The sequence below is a fragment of the Palaemon carinicauda genome, unplaced genomic scaffold, assembly GCF_036898095.1.
Source record: "Palaemon carinicauda isolate YSFRI2023 unplaced genomic scaffold, ASM3689809v2 scaffold601, whole genome shotgun sequence".
NCBI classification, from domain to species: domain Eukaryota; kingdom Metazoa; phylum Arthropoda; class Malacostraca; order Decapoda; family Palaemonidae; genus Palaemon; species Palaemon carinicauda.
The window spans coordinates 16,887-35,712 of NW_027171874.1; the positions used below are offsets into that span (position 1 = coordinate 16,887).

The window sequence follows — 18,826 nt, forward strand, 5'->3', positions numbered from 1 at the left end:
ATAATGTAACACCATATTTTTTCTCAATTTTTTGTGTATATGAGCAAGATGAAAATTATATCGCTTTCTTTATGTAAACATAGTTATCTATTTATGTTGCAAATGATTTAAATCAACATTGAGGTCTATTTTAATGTTAACTGGTGGCTAATTACAAGTTTATCTATTATTTTTATTTTTTAACAAATATTTTGTTTGAGGCCTCCTTTCTTTTTGAAGCTTCATTTCACCATCTTATATTGTGATGAAAAAATTGTGTTTCGGAGAGAAGGTGGCTCAATTATTGTACTTTATAGTGATCACTTCAAATTTAGGTTATTTCACTAGAAAAAATGTTTTATGAATTAAAAGAAAAAAAAACTATGGTTCGTCCAGAACTCGCCCTATACTACGAATATGTTTTTATATGATTATGTATATACGTATCAACATTAATGTTTCCCAATGTAGGCTATATTGCATTTTAATTTTTTATTGGTCATTTATACATAATATTATGGACATTTAATCAAAATAAAGATTATTTGGATTATTTTATATTCTATCATATGAACACCATGAAATTATGCCAGCCAGAAATGAAAAATTGTAATATCTTTCATATGTGAGTAATATAATGTAGCATAAATTAAAGTAAGTGTTATAATAAAGTAATAATTATAATAAAATACAGTACTTATAGTATTAAAGTAAATAATTTTATCATATAATGGGGAATAAAGTCATGATAATATACGTTAAACTGAATCACAATATACAAAATGACCCAAGAAATGCCAGCATCTGTATTATCATTTCATATTTCGTATTGTATTTTCACATAATGAGACCTAAAACTAATAAAAAATACAACTAAAATTTATATATAACTCTTTAAACAAGTATTAAAACTCTCATATAGTATAAATAAGTATTTAAAAAGGGAAAATAAATTTAGTAACTGGAACCTTTTTAACTTTTCTTCCGGGTTTTGGATCCCGAGAAAAATGTAAACAAACATTTGAAGGAATGAAGAGCCAAGACTCCTGATTCGTCTTATATATATGAAATTAAAGGTAAATTATGAATAATTTTGTATTCATATGATATAATATAATACTAATGGCTTAATAATTAAATAAATTACCCCCAACATTATATATTAGGCTTAAAAAATGTCTTTTTTTAGGCTTAGATTGCTGGTAAAGAAGTATGTTTCTTCGGTCATGTGTACCCTAGGATTGGCCGGGTAGATTAGGGCATTGTTTTTACGTGTTTTGTTTGTTAATTTGGTTGTTTTTATTGTTTTTTCATCATTTAGGACAATATTCTAGTCCGTGGGAGGATGGATCCAGGACTATTGGCCCTAGACAACCCTGGCCATATTGAGAAAACTTGTCGTAGATTAAGGCATTGTTTTACGTGTTTTGTTTGTTATTTTAGTTGTTTTTATTGTTTTTTTAATCATTTAGGACAATATTCTAGCCCGTGGGAGGATGGATCAAGGACTATTGGCCCTAGACAACCCTGGCCATATTGAGGCAACTTGTCCTGAAGGATGTCTGTAAAGTCATGTGTACCCTAGGATTGGCCAAGTATATTATATCATTATTTTACTTCTTTTAATGATATTTTGATTATTTTTATTGTTTTTAATCATATGGAACAATATTCTAGCCATATTTATATTTATTTACACTTAAAGATTAAAATCGGAATTATTTATAAATGAAAAATGTGAAAATCAATATACAGAAATAAAAGGCGTCTGTTAACAATGTCTGTACTCTTAATTCAAATAGCCTGTACAGGGCTGTTAATTCTCTATATGATTTCCAGTATTATAAAAAAAAAGTTCTATATAGTAACAGTTTAAAATTTGATGTTTTATGTCAATATATCGTTCTTTTATTCTACTAAATAGAATGCATAAATTTACAAATTTTTTGTCCAAAAAAAAAAAAAAGCTTTAATTCTTTTATCTTTGTTTCAGCTGGGGTGTATGTATAATAACGGCCACCTGTAAGATGAAGACTTAAGTATACTGTAATGTAAGGGGGTCGCAGGGGGGCATCAGCCCCCTATTAGGTAAGTGGTAAGCACACGTCTCGTAGGTTAGGTTAGGGGGGGCGAAGTTTAGTGGGTGTCCATATTTTTATGCTTGCTGAAGGAACTGGCCGTTGTTGTACAAAGGCTCCAATACAATGTTCCTAATAAATAAATAAGGAGTTATTGGTATATTTTCAAGTAATTTATGTTTCTGATGGAAATGTAAAGGGAAAAACCAATATTTTTCAAATTGTAGGAATTATTTTGAAATGGAAATAACGTTAGGGCACCTCCTAACCTAAGGTTTCCATCGTGACCCCACGAGCTGATCCTTGCTTACTTCCCAACCCGTGGGAAGTGTATCACACCCGTGTAGGCCACCGTACCCTTAGCTTACCCTAAGACTAAATCTCAACCTAGTGTTTGCTTCTCAAACAGCTTAACTCCTGAAACTGGTTTTGTTCCTGTGCAAAATACAAACCGTCCGCTCTTTACTTTGGAGTATTATTTCGGCGATGCTGAAACCAGCCGATAAAGCATTTTTGTCAGGGTGTAACAACCCGCCTCTAGTTAGCGCTCACACCAGCACTAGCGACTAACCATCACTTTCTATTTCAGCTCGGTAAATACGTAGTCTTTCTCTCTCGCCAACCTTTTTAACCGGTTTTCGGTTAAAAGTAACTGGCCAAATGCTTAATAAAATGCCCATTTGTTTTGAGCTGCCTTCATTGGTTCTCACGGGTTCCCTGTGCAAGGAAGGTTGTGAGGTACGAGAGACTGACCATAGCCGAGTGATGCTTTATTCCTGAGATGGGCAGAGGACATTGACCTGTGCGGACAGCAAAGTAGCACCCTGCTGGGCAGGTGACTGACCGACTGCGAACAGGCATTTGTGTTTTCTAACATTGACGTTATGATTAATATAAAAGCCCACACTTTACTGTACATATAATAATGAATCACACATAAAAATGAAGGGCAAATGATTTTGCGCCTAAATGCATAATCAATATATACAGGGTATTTACAGAGAATACTGTATTTACAATGCTGAAAAGTGTGCTACAACGTCCTACCTGTTGTCTTTGCAACTACTTACCTCCCCAAGACAGTTATTAAAAGGGGATCATTTTAATGATTGTATGAAAAGAAATAATGGGTAAAATATACATATTAGTTGCTGTAGCAAGACGGGGGTTGCAGGCATCCCCTTCGTCGAAACACTATGACTGGAGGGCCGTTATTCTCGATACGCAGTCTCAGGATGCAGCCCCGTTGAGGAGAAACAGGGGGTTTGACTGCTGGTTGTAGTTTCTTGGAACTGCGTCTGGTCGGACTTCTTGCGTCTTCTATTTGTTTGTTCTGGGGAAGTACTCGTGGGCGCCGCCCTTGCTGCTCGTACACGTCGACATCGCTTTGTGAACGAGCAGGCCTTAATCTGTCCACAGTCAGCCAGTCTTCTGTTTCGTGGACCATGACCTTAAATGCCTTCTTCGTCCTCTCCAGCACATGATAGGGCCCATTATAAGGATGTGAGAGTGGGAGCTAGTGACCGTCCTGTCTGACGAAGACGTAGGGGCAGGTGTCCAGCGAGGCAGGTCTAAATTGCTTTGTCCTGTCTACATACGTTTTGTGGCAGGGCGTGAATTTTCCTGCGCTTTCACAAAGCTGGGCGAGGTTGACGTCTTCGGTGTCTGGATTGAAGGGGAAAAACTAGCCAGGGGCCATGAGCGTTTCCCCATAGACTTTTTCTGCCGAAGAGGCATCACCGTTTGCTTTCGCAGCCGTTCGAAGACCGAGGAGGAGCCAGGGAAGTTGCTCAACCCAATTCTCGTCTGTGCATCGAGCCATTAAGGCCGCTTTCAGGAACCAATGGCCTCTTTCGACCATGCCGTTGGCTGTGTGGTTTTAGGCAGTCGTGCTGTGCAGGTTGGTCCCCATCAGGCGAGTGAGGGATACTCAGAAGATCGAGATGGAAGTGGGTCCCCTGTCGGTTGTCATGTTGTCCGGGACCCCAAAATGGCTGACCCAGCCGGAGAGAAGTTCCTGGGTGTAGGTGTCAGTCGATGCTTTGGTCATGGGAGTTGCCTCTGGCCACCTCATTGGACGGTCGATCATTGTGAGGAGGTACTTGGCATTGCCGGAGGGTGGTAAGGGCCCCACAATGTTGCCGTGGATATGTCCGAACCGTCGCCTGGGTTGACGGAAACTGCTGACTATGGATGGAGTTGATGCTGATTCTTGACAAAGCGTCAGCCACAGTGTTTTTTCCCCCCGGGACGTAGCTAATAGTGCAGCCGAAGTCGGAGATGGGCGCCAAGTATCGTTGCTGTTGGGTGGACCATGCATCCCCAGGCTTGGTGATGTGAGGAAGTACCTGGTGTCACCCGAGGGTGGTGAAGGCGTCACAATGTCGACGTGGATATGTCCAACCCGTCGCATAGGTTGAGGGAAACTGCCGACTCCTGACTCGGTGTGACGGCTGACCTTGCTGGTTTGACACGCCGTACATGCACCTGCCGACTCGTATGAGTCCTTCCTGATCCCCAGCCACACGAACTTTGGTGGTAGTCCTCGATGAGGGGTGTGAGAGACCGTGGATGACGTTGAATACCAGCCTTTATCTCATCGGTGGGATGAAAGGTCAAGGGCGGCCTGTGCTGATATCGCAGAGCAGAGTGGGGCCGTTGGGATGTAACTTGACGTCCTGCCATCGAAAGGAGGTCGAGGAGGACCTCGCGTCTGCTGTGGTGGAGTCGCCTGTTTGTTCCTGGGCTGATTTCCTCGTAGTCCACCCCGATGAGGATGGAGTTGATGCTGATTCTTGACAGAGCATCGGCCACAGGGTTTTTTCCCACTGGGACATAGCTAATAGTGCAGCCGAACTCAGAGATGGCCGCCAGGTGTCGTTGCTGTCGGGCGGACCATGCGTCCCTGGGCTTGGTGAAGGCATGGACCAGAGGCTGGTGGTCTGTCTGGATGATGAATGAAGCTCCCCCTAGCAGGTATTTCAAGTCCCTTATGGCGAGGTACACTGCCAGAAGCTTGCGTTTGAAAGTGCTGTAGCGAGTCTCGGATGGTTTTAACATCCTGCTGAAGAAGGTGAATGGTTGGGGCACGTTGCTGATCACCTGCTTTAGGATGGTGCCGCATCCAACGTACTGGCGTCCGTAGTTAACCTCGGGTGACCCGTGGTCTTGGTACACCATGGTTGTGGCCATGTAGAGGGCAGTTTTTGTTTGCTCGAAGAGTACTTGTTGAGAGGGACCCCACTGTAGCTTTTTTGGTTTCCCCTTCAGGACGTTGAGAAGAGGTTTCATCAAACTGGCGACATTGGGTAAGAACTTCTTGTAGTAGTTCGTCATGCCGATGAATTCTTGAAGGGACTTCACGGAGGTCGGCGTGGAGAATTGGTTTATGGACTCCACCTTCGACGTCACAGGATGCATGCCCCTTTTTTGATAGTTCACGTCCCAGGAACTCCACCTTCTCAGCCCCGAACGTGCATTTGTCGAAGCGTACCACGAGGCCATTCTCCTACTGCCGCTTCAGAACCGTCCTCAGGTGTCCCAGGTGTTCCTCCCGCATCTTGGAGAGCACGAGTATGTCGTCAACGTAGACGGCGCAGAAGGGAAGGTCCCCCAAGATGCTGTCCATCGTTTCTCAGGCTAAACGTCGAGTAGGAAAAGACGTAGGACCCAAAGGGGGTGATGATGGCTGTCTTTGGGATGTCATCGGGCTGAATGGGGACCTGAAAATAAGACTTTTAAGAGATCTATCTTGGAGAAAATAATGGCCCGTGAAGGGCCCCGGTGAGATCCTGCATGTTTGGCAACGGTAAGTGGTCAAGTGTCGTGGCCAGATTTAGGCGTCTATAATCGCCTTTTTGCAGATTCCTATGCGCTCTGTCTCCTGGAAGGTATGCTTGGCGTCCTGTATCTTCTGCGGAGGGAGGCTTCTAAACCATCAGTGGGTTTGGGGACCCGTCGTTGAGATATGGTGGAATATTCCATGCTTGGCAGGGAACCCCTTCAGTTGGTGGAGCTCGGGTTTGAAGACCTCCGGGAATTCCTGCGGCAGGCAGCTGTATTCATGGGGCGTGACTGAGCACATTTGGGAAGGCTGGTCCTGCTGGAGAGGTGGTGGGACTGGTAGGTCCCTTGCTCAACTAGTCGTTTGCGACGCATGTCTACCAGCAGTCCGTGGTGAGCGAGGAGGGGCACCTTGACATCTGTGATCAGGAATGGCCAGCTGTAATTCCGGGCCTATGATTGATATCTTCAGTGTCCTTATCCCGTATTAGGTTATGGGGCTGCTGTTCGTGACAACCAGGGCGGCCCTTTCGTCTGATTGGAGGCCTTGACCATTCTTTGAAGGTGGGAATGTTGACACCGTAGCGCAGGTACTCACTAAGAACCTTTTTCCTGAGATTACGTCGAGGATGTAGAAGCCCGTGTGATCGGGCCTCGCCTGCTCCACGGTTGCTTGTAGGCGTGGTCGCCCACCTAGATTTTTTAGATGAGTGCACTGTTGGACTCGTTTTCTCCCCTTTCCTCCAGACTTGGTGGAAGTAGCACCATCTGGGAAAGTAAAGCCCTTGTGGTAGTGGTCCTCTCGTTGTTGCTGTTGCTCCTGCTGGGGGCGCTGCTGGCGTTGCTGCTACTGTCCATGCAGCGGAAGCCGTGGGCAGGAGTATTGGGGTCTCCCGCTGTGGATCGTGTTGACCCCTACTTCGTCTGGCTCCTCTGTGACGGCATTGACAGAGGTGGTGGCGCGTATCTGGCAGCCTGGGTTTGCCAGGTGGAGTTTGTCGGCCTTCGCGACCAACGATGGAACGTCCAGGCCCTCGGCACCCTCCAACTGGGCGCTGATGCTTTTGGGAAGGCAACGCACGTAGATCTACCTTGACAGGCTTATCCCCTTGGGACGCCCATCGCAGCCGAGCTCGTTCAGCAGGAGGATGTCCATCAGTTCGTCCCAGGCTGCTGAGGGACGTATGTCGCCGAGGGGCATTGTCATCAGGTCGAGGGCTCTCTGGGCCCTCAGGGGTACCGGGAGGTCGTAGATGTCCATCAGTTTCTTCTTCAGGTTGCTGTACCTCATGGGTCCCGGCCTCTGTTTCAGCGAGGGGGAACTCCTCCTAAATGCGTCTGGTGTTAGCATTAGCCTCACCATGTCCGATTTGATTATTTCATCGATGATGTTTGCCAACCTGAAGTTTGACTCAGCACGCTGAAACCATACCGTTGCTGCGTCCGGTGTGAATGGAGGGAGCTGTAACTTCTGTCCCATCGACATCTGTGGAGCCATTTGCGTTACTTGTGTGAATGTCGTGCCATGCCCTTCGGTTGCGAGGGGCGAGTTACGGTAGACGTCTGAATCTGTCATCTGACCTCACACTCCGAAACTCGGTAGTGAGCCGTATTTAGTCCACTAACGGAGTAGGAATTCCAATTTGCTGAAGTAGCTAATTGCCATGGCAAAACTGCATTTGGAAATGCCAGAACGCAAAATGATTTGTGCTGTAATAAGTCCATTAGTGGCGTTGGGGTATGTGGTGTTGAGTTCGCTAGTATCAGATGGCGTTCGCGAGTTCTTGCCACCATTCGCTCATTTTCACCACGTTCGCTGGTAAATCTAGACGAACCTCAGCGCCTTAGTACCGGAGACGAGGGTTTGTGAGACCTTGCCTCGCCTTAGTTCCCATGGCAGTTTGCGAGCCTATTGCCTCATGCGAGATCCCCATCTCGTCTTAGTACCCATGGTAAATTTGGGAGACCCTCGTCTCGCCTTATTGACAATGGCGGGTTTATGAAACCCTCCTCGCCAAGGCTACTGTAGTGTACACTACTGTCTCTAGCAGTGAAGGTAAGATTCAATGCTGACATTTTTCAAATTCTCATTCACTAATTCTCGCTGGCGTTTGCGAGCGCTTACCAGTGTTTTGTGAACGTTCACCAGCGTTCGATAGTATCAGATGCCGTTCACGAGCGCTTGTCAGCGTTTGCGGACAATCGCCTGCGCTTACGGACGCTCGCCACCGCTCGCTGATTCTCACCATGTTTGCTAGCAAGCCTATACGAATCTGCCTAGTGTTTGTGTTCTCTGCGTTCTGGGACAACAAATCCTTCATGCGAGACTGCTTATTATGGGTAACTTTCTTCCCTGAGGAGAAGTTTTACACAACTACAGGTGTTTATTGAAACTGTATAAAAGGCTGAAACGAATTCTAGTGGCGCATGCGCTCCCACCAAAACAAAACCCCAAGGTTATTGCCACAAATACGATTTACTATCGATGGCTGGAGTCAGCCGCATGTATCAGTATGCCCCAGGACACGACGACTTCTCGTTAGACACCGAGTTTTGAAACATAATCCTTCAGGGTTATTTTCTTGGGCTTTTTTGCCCGACGGAATGGATAGCTTCGGAGCAATCGCACAACGGACTTGTGATGTACTGTATACCCTTACAGGGTTATTATTTCAAGCCTTTAGTCCCAAGGAAACAGTAGTAGCTTCTGCTTACATTTACGAACAATAGCAAGCCCCGTCCACAAGGCAGCCAGATGAATGTTGTCAGCTTCTCATTACATTTATGGACCATAACAAGCCCCGCCCACAAGGGGGTTAGGCAAACCAGTGAGGGTATGATTGCTACACCAGCTGTATGTTTTGTTTTTGCGGGCGCATGGCTCACATCTTAAAAAGTACTACGGCTAGTTGACGATCAAATTCCTTTGGCAATATTTTCACAGTGTTATTATTTCTATTCTTATAATTATTAAATAATAATAATGAGATGAAGCTGAAAATGACGAATTCTGAGGTATTTTGTATTTTTCATAACAATACACACTTTAGCCATTTATTGCGGGTATTACTTTTGCCAAAGCTGAAAGGATAAGCCATTAAAATTTAGCAAGGGTTAACCACCCATCCCGATAGTTAGTGGGGGTTTGGGGAGTTAGCTCGCTACCCTTCCCACTCACACACCAGTGATTGAGCTCACTTTGCTTTTGGCTCGGATGGAAACCGGTTGTTTTCTTTAAAGTGTTTAAGCTCTGTGTGTGACAACGCAGTACGGCAGGTTCTTAAGGACGGAGAATCTTCCCTTCCGACCTTTCCCCCTTCACTATCGATCATCCCGTTGGCGGATAGTCTTCCGTGTGAGTCGGCCGACACCGCAGGGGAATCGTCATCGTTCAGCTGTTGTTATCGCCTTCCCCTCTGCGTGGAATCTACTGGGGGAACGAAGTGCGGCATTTTCAGAGCTTGACATCTGTCTTACTCTTTCTCAAGGTCATCGCCGTTCACCTTTCATTGGCGTCCGACAGTATAATCTGCGGGGCAGAGCACCTTTCCCGTTTGCGGGTTAGGTTGTGCTTCCGATTGGTTTCGTCATTAATTATGTGAAATTATGATTGTTTATTGTTTACCTTTCTAGCTTCTCCGCGGGGAACCCTTCCCGCCAGAGGGTCCAGTGGCTCTTCCGATTAGTGAATATTTTTAGCCGAATTGATTAATTTTGCTTCTTGTTTTATTACAGTTTTTTCGCTACCGCTATCCTTTTCCCATCAATGTCGGCCTGGGAAGGGAGTGCGTAGTTCTTATTTTGTGTCTGTTCTCTCGGTGGACACCTTTCCCGCCTGCTCACTAAATGCTTTTCCCGAGGGAGTTTTATCTTACATAATTTATTTTATTTTCCTCAGTTAGCGATGCCATTCTTCTTCGTTCGACTAAGAGAGCTGACGAAGTAGAGCGGTTCTGGTCGCGCCTTGGGATCTGCCGTCACTTTCCTGTTCTTCTACGACCGTGGCAGCTCCTGATCAGCACTCCATCTTCGTGGAACTAGCTTCGGCTACATTTCCTCATGCTACGCACATTGCAGATCTTCAACATGAACAAGGCTTGTTGAGGTCCGCCTCTAAGGGTTGGATTACTTTCCCTTCCGAGGGTGAATTTTTCTCCCCATGTGTTGGGTTGCCCTCCCTTCCAAGGGAGAGCTTCCCTTCATCATCATCATCACTTCACATCAACACCGACTGTGGTTGCTGTTTCTTAGCCGAGACTATGCTCCCCCCTTGCTGAGTCGCCTCTACTGTTGGCGACGGAGTAAATTCCAAGGCAAATCTCTCCTTCGAAGTGATCACCTCTCTTTGCAAGAGGGGCCACTCATAGAGACTCCTCTTCGGAGGATTGCTGCTGCTGAAGGTCAGCATGCTGATCCACCGACCTCAGAGGGCATCATCACCTTAGAAGTGCCCCGTCACCTCTGGTGAAAAGATGCCCCTTTAGCTCTTCGGCTTCGTCAACGCAGCTTTCCTCCGCAGAGGAACCTCCTTGTCCGTCGTCATCTGGCCCTCGACTTTCACCTACTACTGGACCTTCCGACGACACTGCCGCTAGTCCTCGGAGACTTCGGCCTTGGACTCTCCTGTGGATCACGCATGATCCCCTTAGGTGGATGTTCGTCCTTCCAAAGGACACATCCCTGTTTTAGTTCATCCTATGCGCTGATCTTCTACGACTCATCGTCCTCCTTGCTGTCTCCGTTCCTGATGCTAGGCACCGACGAGATCGTGCTTCAGTGGCTCGCCAACGCACCAGCGTTCTCCAGCGCGTCAACGCTCTCCAGCACACCAGCGTATGCCAGCTCGCCGATCGCCAATCGCTATCTCACTGCTCACCTTCTCAATGAACCTCAGTTCATAGCGCACCATGTAGGTCCCGTTCCCTAGCCTAGCCTCTCCTGAAGATGTCTGCCCTTCCAGGGCGTGACTTTCTGTTAGCTCGTCCTTTCAGCTAAGCCGAAAGTAATACAGTACCCCTATTTAATAGCTAAAGGTTTGCATCGTTAGGAAAAATACAAATTATTTCCGAATTTTTTCATATCAGGGATAAGAAACTTAATAGACCGTAAGTTCTACCGTCATGCCTTCACCTAATTTTTTTTTTTTTTAATACCTATAGATTTACTCTGCTGTAGAAGTTTCCATAAATTTAACCATAGATTTATAATTTTTTGTAGTAATGAATTCATTTTTGGTAATTGAAATTGTTGAATCTTTGACCAGTTCTAAATAGAAAGCTTTATTCAAAAAACTTCAGATAAAAAATCTAGTTATAACATTTGTATAATTCTAATCAGAATGTGAGAGAAAGGAGTACTTGTTTATGCTTTGTCATTTTCAAGAGACCTTGCCTCTCGTTAGTATTTCATGAGGGCTTTTGAATTCATCGAAGTAAACCAAAAGTTCATTTTTTGTTTGACTTATAAATTCAACCATTAGTTTTGTTTAAAATGACTCATACTTTCAGATATCAAACAAGTTGAAATTTTTCTATCGTGAAGCTGCCTTCCAACACTGCACTGAAGTGGAACTTGAAGCTGTTCTAACCAAGGTGAAATGGTATTCTTAACCCTTTTACCCCCACCATAAGGTTAAATTTCGAGCACATTTTGCTATATTTTTTTTTTAAATTGCTCTAACAGGCTTAATTTTTGTCCTAGAGAGGTCAGGTTGGTCTCATTCTTTTGGAAAATGCCTGAAGTTTCTCAAAAAATTATCAAAAAATATGTAAAATATGTAATTAACAGTGTTTTGCAAGAACGTACCAGTACGTCCTTTTGGGGGTGAAAGGGTTAAGATGTGTATTGACAGTAGTTTGTTCCTAGATTGTGCTGACATGAATGAATTATATTTTGAAGGTGTATGTTTTCATGTTAACCCTTTTACCCCCAAAGGACGCACTGGTACGTTTCACAAAAGCCATCCCTTTACCCCCATGGACGTACTGGTACGTCCTTGCAAAAAAAATGCTAAAAAATTTTTTTTTCATATTTTTTATAATTTTTTGAGAAAATTCAGGCATTTTCCAAGAGAATGAGACCAACCTGACCTCTTGATGACAAAAAATAAGGCTGTTAGAGCAATTTGAAAAAAAAATATACTGCTAAATATGCTGGGAAAAAAATAACCCCCTGGAGGTTAAGGGTTGGAAATTTCCAAAGAGCCTTGGGGGTAAAAGAGTTAATGAAGGTTTGACATTGCAAAGTTTAATTTTTCTGTGATAGTCTAATGTATACGACAAACGTGTTTTAGGTGCAACAAAACGTGAACATTGCACTAGGTACGGAACTGAATTTCAAATGAATTTGCTTTGAATGTTTGGGTTGGGGTGTCTTGTATCAGTACACTGTAAGCTATAGTGTATTACCTAATAAGTGTGTGTTCTGATTTAGTATTAAAACCAGGCATATCAAAAAGAATTGGACATGGGTCCTTAGTCAATTTATTTTGCTTACATTCTCTTACAGAGGGGACAGATGAAAGCCGCTCAGTGATGTGTTTCTCGAACGCAATATCGATTTAGGGGCTGTGAGTCCATAGTGCGGCGTGGTGGGCCATCTGGTTTTTGTGTGAAACCCATGTTGTGTAGCCAGGTCACTGATGTGTTGGGTGGTATGGGTTCAATCACACCCAGTGCTACGTCTCTTTCCAGTTGGGCCGCTGCCTCTTTTTGCCAGTGTACCGGTATGTTTGGGGGTCTCTTTGTCACCGTTGGTTCCACGTGAGGGTCGATGATTCGTATTTCCATGGGTCCGGTCACTGTTGGCAGTGGCCGGTGTGGACACGTGTTGAAGGTTGACGATGCATATCGTTCCAGTAGCCACGCTTTCATATTTTCGGTGAACTGTGCTGACGGTTTGAACGGCTGGTTGGCTGGTTGCCGGGGAGGTTGAGTGTGACTTGGGCATCCGCACTCTGCGAGCGAGTTGTTGCTGTGGGACTTCCTTCCGTATAGGCATACTGCGACCCTGCCTGTGGCACCAATCCTGGGGAAATCATGGTCAATGATGCCATGCTTCGTCATAGCTGCTCGGCTGATGTAAAACTTGTTGACGGTGTCTGTGACACGCACCGTGGCAGTTGTTATGATGTGCGCTCCTTGCTCATTCTTGCCTGACAGTATGAGGTGTATGGAGCCGAACACATTGATTTCCTGGTTGTTGACTGCGAAGATGCGTCTGTTAGCTGGCTTGAGGTGTCGCTGGTGTAGACCTATCTCCAGTAAGACTGGCAGCCCCATCAGGCACGTCTGAGCCCCGGAGTCCGCGGCCGCCATAAGGGATGAGGATTTGTTCGGCATCTTTTTGCGAATGGGTAGCATTGGGTGAGGTAAAAGTTCGTTTGAGGAGTTCACCCCCGACGCGTATACTATATTGTCGTCTGCTTCTGTGTCCTCTTCTTGCGTGCGATAGAATAACGGCCCTGCTTCAGTACCTGCCGATTATTGCTGCGGCTTCTGTTGCCGTTGGACATTTTCCCTCCAGCATACTAGGCACGACTTGAACTCCTTTACTTTGCCTCTCACTTTTCCGAACTTTGGAGTGAGGCGTCCGCACTGGCAATGAAACTGATGTCTTGAGGTGTCTTGTTCGTCGCTCTTTTTCGATGTGGTTGAGGGGGCGTGTGTTCGTTGTCATTTTCGCTTGTTTCCTGTAACCGCTGGCTGATACTGATGGGTTTGCACTTAACGTGGCCCGGCTAGCTGTTTCCTGCCTGTCAGTGAGTGTTACCATTTCGTTTAGTGTCTCGTTATCGACCTCTGGGGTTCCCAACACATCTCTCTTGATTTCTTCATCTGCGAGGCCATTTACCAGGATCAACTTCACAATCTCCTCTGTGTAGTCGTATGTAATCGTCTCTGTGCAGGTGTTGGACTTGCAGGTGCTGGTGACGGTCCATTGACACACATTGGCCACCCCGTGTAACCTTGCCACATATTGCCTTACATGTTCACTTGGGGTGTGAGTGGTTTGTAGTAGTGTTGTCCTCCATACGCTTAAGGCCACACTCAGTACTGCTAGATGTTTTATTACCGCTAGTACGTCCACCTCGGTCTTTGTTGCGATGGCGGAGTCCTCTCTGAATAGGGCGGCTTCAAGTTCTGGTTCACAACATGCGAGCAGGTGAGCTGTTGTCTGGTTAGGTGCCAAAGACGTTCCATCGTGAAACATTTCCCACCGCCTTGTAAAAGCGGCCCAGTCATCTTCACAGACGCCTGGTTTCAGTAATGGGCGGTTAATTTGGGGGGGTTTCTGGCGTGACGAGTTTTCGTCACGCTTGTTCTCCGGATGTAATTGCATCAGTGCTATGCACATTGTCATATCATCCGCCTGCTTCACCTCCGTGCACCCAGGAGCCTCACACCTCAATGACGTGGCCATGTCTGTATGTCCTGCGTTCTTGTCTACAATATGTCTTCAAACATGGTCAATAAGACATTCGTGCATTTGATGACTTTATTTGAGGTACATGCAACGAATGTTTGAAGCTGAAAAAATAAATATACTGTAATTACACACTTGTATTGGTTATAAAAATAAATAGGCTACCATACCTGTGATAGGCCATCCTGCTACATACATATCTATACATATGGATATGACCTTCCTGTGGCCTGCATGGATATGGGATATGCACTGTCATATATATCAATCTGTGTATGTACACTGTGAAGCGTGCTTATATTTAATGCCAGACCTGCATGAAATTACTCATTGGGAGAACTGTAAAATGCACCCCTGATTGGCCTATCCAAAGGTGTGAATCTCATCTGACTGCTATGTAGCCCGCAATATAAATAAAACATAATGCCCCCTCTGGGCTCATAATAATGATGCACCGTCTTATACTTTACTTACAAATAGATCAAGATAATATTCCTAAGATTATTGTAGTATAACAGTTCCGGTAGCTGAGACTTCCCTCGTGAATCTGTTTATTTCCCTGTTTACCTTTTGTACCCGTAGGTGGCACACATGCCGCTTGCCCGCCAGATTTGACCTGTCCTAACTCATTATTCCACACACAGGAATATGGAAACTTTTTCCCATTGGTCCCGTGGTGGCTGCACTACAAGTGGATTAAACACCTTATGCTCCTTGATGGATAATCAGCAGAGGGTTTGAAGGCGAAGGTTATATGGGATTAGTCTGGGATGAATGTTCAAGAATGACTGGCTCTTTCTTTTCATCATCTTTCCCTCTCTTGAGGAATCAGCACCCAGTATCCTCTGCAAACCTGACCTCAATTATCTGCAGGTAAACCATTTTCCCTTGTGTAACCTCTTATTGTTTCAATACTTGTTGCGTCCCCATACCCTAACGATGGGGTATTAGGTAATGTCTTGGTAACCTCTGAAGATCCCAAGGGCTCGGAAGAACTCTTAGCAAGACAGTCACATTAATAGTATCACGAGCGCACAGCTTTTGTAGGCCGCGGACCATGCGTAGTACGGTTTTAGTGAGGTGTAGGGTTTCCGCCAATTATGTGCAGAACACACAAAGGGGAAAACCCCGGGTCAAAGCCAAAAAGCCAGTTGGCACAGACTTCCACCTTTCTCAAGGGTAAGTCATCCCATATAGATAGCTTTGGTTTGTTATTTAGTGATGGAAAAAATGACAAATTTGAAAGTAATTTGTGTTTTTCCTAGTGACACAAACCTTTAGCTATTTATATAAATTGGCCCGCCAGTACCTGTCCCTCTTGAAGTCCTACTTCCTAGCAAATTAGGTTAATAGCTCAGGTGTGTTAGTGAGCAGGGTGGCTACTACTCCCACCCCCCCCCCCCCCCCCCCCCCCCGCTAATTAGCGGATGGGTGCTTAACCCTCGTTAAAAGTCTCCTCACCTATCCTTCTTAGATTCCTAAACTGTGGTAAGTCTGTTAGGGGTACAGATATCTATGGTTATCTACGAATACGTCCCTGATTATACACGATATCTTAGGATAGTCGTTTCCGGGGGTTGGAACCCCGTGATACCTGATGGTTATTCTCTTGTAATATCAATCGCAGAAATATTATACAGTAGGAAGCTGCCGGAAGAACCTTCCATCAGGACGACATGGCTATCTCACCCAAAAATAGATTTTTCCTACGTCAAAATTCGTTTTCTTTCAGCTTCGCATAAAGTAATATCCCTGTATAAATAGCTAAATCTTTGCGTCGTTATAAAAAATACAAATTACTTTCAAATTTGACATATGTCGATATACGTGACCTTGTGACGAGCTCTGCAACAAAAAAAGCAATTCTATTCATGAAATGAAATTAAGCCCTCTTAATGAGAGAATGCCTTGATGAAGTCATTGAGCTTCAGCACGGCATTTCATTCCCGTGCTGAATCTTGGTGACGGGCAAGAGGGCTCTCGAACTTCGGGAAATTGCTCCCCCAGTTCGAATCTAAATTTCTCTCTTTCATCTTTTTCTTCTGCTTAATATTACTTCGACCTTCTCCTAATTTTATCAAATTTCCTTTCTTTCATCTTGCTGTCCTATCTCTATGATTATTATTTTCTTAGTTATATATATATATGTAGATGTATGCATATGTATATATATATTTATTTATTTTATTTGTTCATTTATTTATTTATCTATTTTTTTTTCTATTTTATTTAAATGGCGTGGATATTTCCACATTCGTTATTACTGCCTGCTTAGATGAATGGGAGAAGGGATCACGGTTGGGAGGTATTCGCATTCAAAGCTATATATGAGAGTATTGGATGATCTCAGCCATCCCAAAGATGGTTTGGACCTTTTTGGCGGAACTACTCTCAAGGGTTGGGTCATCGGAATCCAGGGGGATCCAATCCTTGAGGTGGGACTCTTGGCTTTTGGCCGGAAGCCCATCATTACAGATATGGGGAGGATGATTCCATATTACTTTGGTCTCAGTCCTAACAGGCGGGTTTAGCTTACACCTGTGCCTCTATATCTGTTTTGATGCTATCCTTCGGGTAGGGTATGGAGTGGACCATCGGGGAAATATACTCTCATTGTGCCGATAGTGGAGAATGCAAATTTCCTTTCCAACGTATGATACTTTCTTATAATTCTCAAGCAGGTACCCCAACAAAACAAAAAAAAAAAAAAAAAACCTGAAAATCCCACCCTTAAATATGGACCCTTCAAATACTGACTCCCCATCCTCTGGATTTGCTGACTCCCCCCCCCCCCCCCCCGGCACTGTTGACGACTTCTGCTACTGTAATTAAGGAAAACTCTGTTGATGACCTTCGAACTAAAAAGGACCACTCTACTGATGTTAAAAAATCTAGCAATTTGGGTAACACAGGGAAACTACGATTCCTTCATGTTTCCCAAATCCCATTAGAGACAAATTATGATGATATATATATAGAGCATTTGAGTGCTATGGATTGATAAAGGAAATAAGGATGCGACTTGGAGATGAAAAATGGGACTCTTGGATATCTTTTGAAAGTCATGATGAAGCGTTTAATGCCATAAGTAATATTAGTAGTATCAAAATTAACGAATTGAATATCATGGGAGCTCTTTGCGATAAGGTCCCAAAGGAATTGGATGTGTACAAACCTGCTGATTGGTTTGAAAAAGATAGAAATGTACCCATGCCTTCACAGAGAAAACCCAAACCACCAATGTGGCTCTTAGCTGAACCTAAAGGGATAATAGGGAATTATTTTAAGATATGTAAGTTTATCCAAAAAAAAAGTAGGAACCATAGCACCTGGAGATATATCTCGTTTTGGGAAGAACAGTTATCTCATCCATGCCAAATCTTCGACTCAGTCTGCAATACTGTCTAACTTACAGACAGGCAGTGATGAAATTACATTGGAAATGAAACCTCATCTTAATTTTAGTTATGGAAGGGGAGTGGTCTTTAATAAGGACCTATACGAATTTACAGAGGAGGAGATACTTTCTATGTGTCCATTAAATGTATGGAAAGTGCATAAGGTTCCTGGAACTTCAATGATTATACTTACTTTCCAGGATGCTGATGTACCTTTCCATATTTTTATTGAAAATGAAAGGATTAAAGTTCGGCCTTTCAAATAAAAGCCCCTGCAATGTTTTAATTGTTTTAAATTTGGACACCCATCCAAAGTTTGCAAAAATGGAAAAATGTGTGGTATTTGCTCCAAAACTTATCACGGAGAATGTACACTTGAGGCCGGGTGTTCAAATTGCAATTTGAATCATAAATCAACTGATAGGAGATGCGAACTGTATAAGTTGGAGGAAGCTGCCCTAAACAAATCAAGTTTAGAACACAAGTGTGGGACATGCAAAAAGACTGTTGAATAAATCAACCAGCTATGCAAAGGCCTTAAAATCAAAGGTAAATTTACCACAGGAGACAGCAACCCCACCGAGCACTGCCAGTAATCCTAAGAAAACAAATACAACCTCTGATAATAAAGTACTGCATGACAAGGTGATCATATTGCCTTCTGAGGCTTTGCCACAGCGTATTAAAAATGGGTCATTGCCCATTTCTGTACAGCCTTCGTCCCCCATTACCAACAATAGTACTAACCTCTCCCAGGCCATGTCCTTGCCTGATTTGATGGAGATGCCACCTGACACCAAGTTACCAGGTGCACCTGTATTGGGGAAGGTACAAAAACCTGGTAGCTCAAAACCTACTAATCGGAAAAGAGAGAGACCTCCATCTCTCTCGCCCCCTTCCATAAGAAATATCAAAATTACGACGTCTAATAAATATGATGATTTGTCTGTTGATATTTCTGATCTGGAAGTCAATTTAAATAAATCGGAAATTCAAGTGGAGGTTCACCAACCTCCTCAACAATCAGATCAAAAAGACAAAAAGAAAATCATAAATTCTAAACCCAATCTATCAAGACCCTCTTTAATAAAACCACCTAAAAATAGTGTTAGATCAAAAACTGCTAATGGGAAGACTCCATCCAAGGGGTCTACCAAATTATAA

General features: G+C 44.0%; 1 long non-coding RNA gene across 1 annotated transcript in view; it reads left to right on the forward strand.

The window, feature by feature from the left end:
- Positions 1–1,411: 1,411 nt before the first annotated feature.
- LOC137637252 (uncharacterized) overlaps positions 1,412–18,826 on the forward strand; it is a 54,589-nt gene continuing 37,174 nt past the window's right edge. The window contains exons 1-3 of the long non-coding RNA XR_011043498.1: positions 1,412–1,574; positions 1,973–2,067; positions 11,348–11,431. This is a non-coding gene — a long non-coding RNA (uncharacterized lncRNA). The remainder of the gene's footprint in view (positions 1,575–1,972; positions 2,068–11,347; positions 11,432–18,826) is intronic.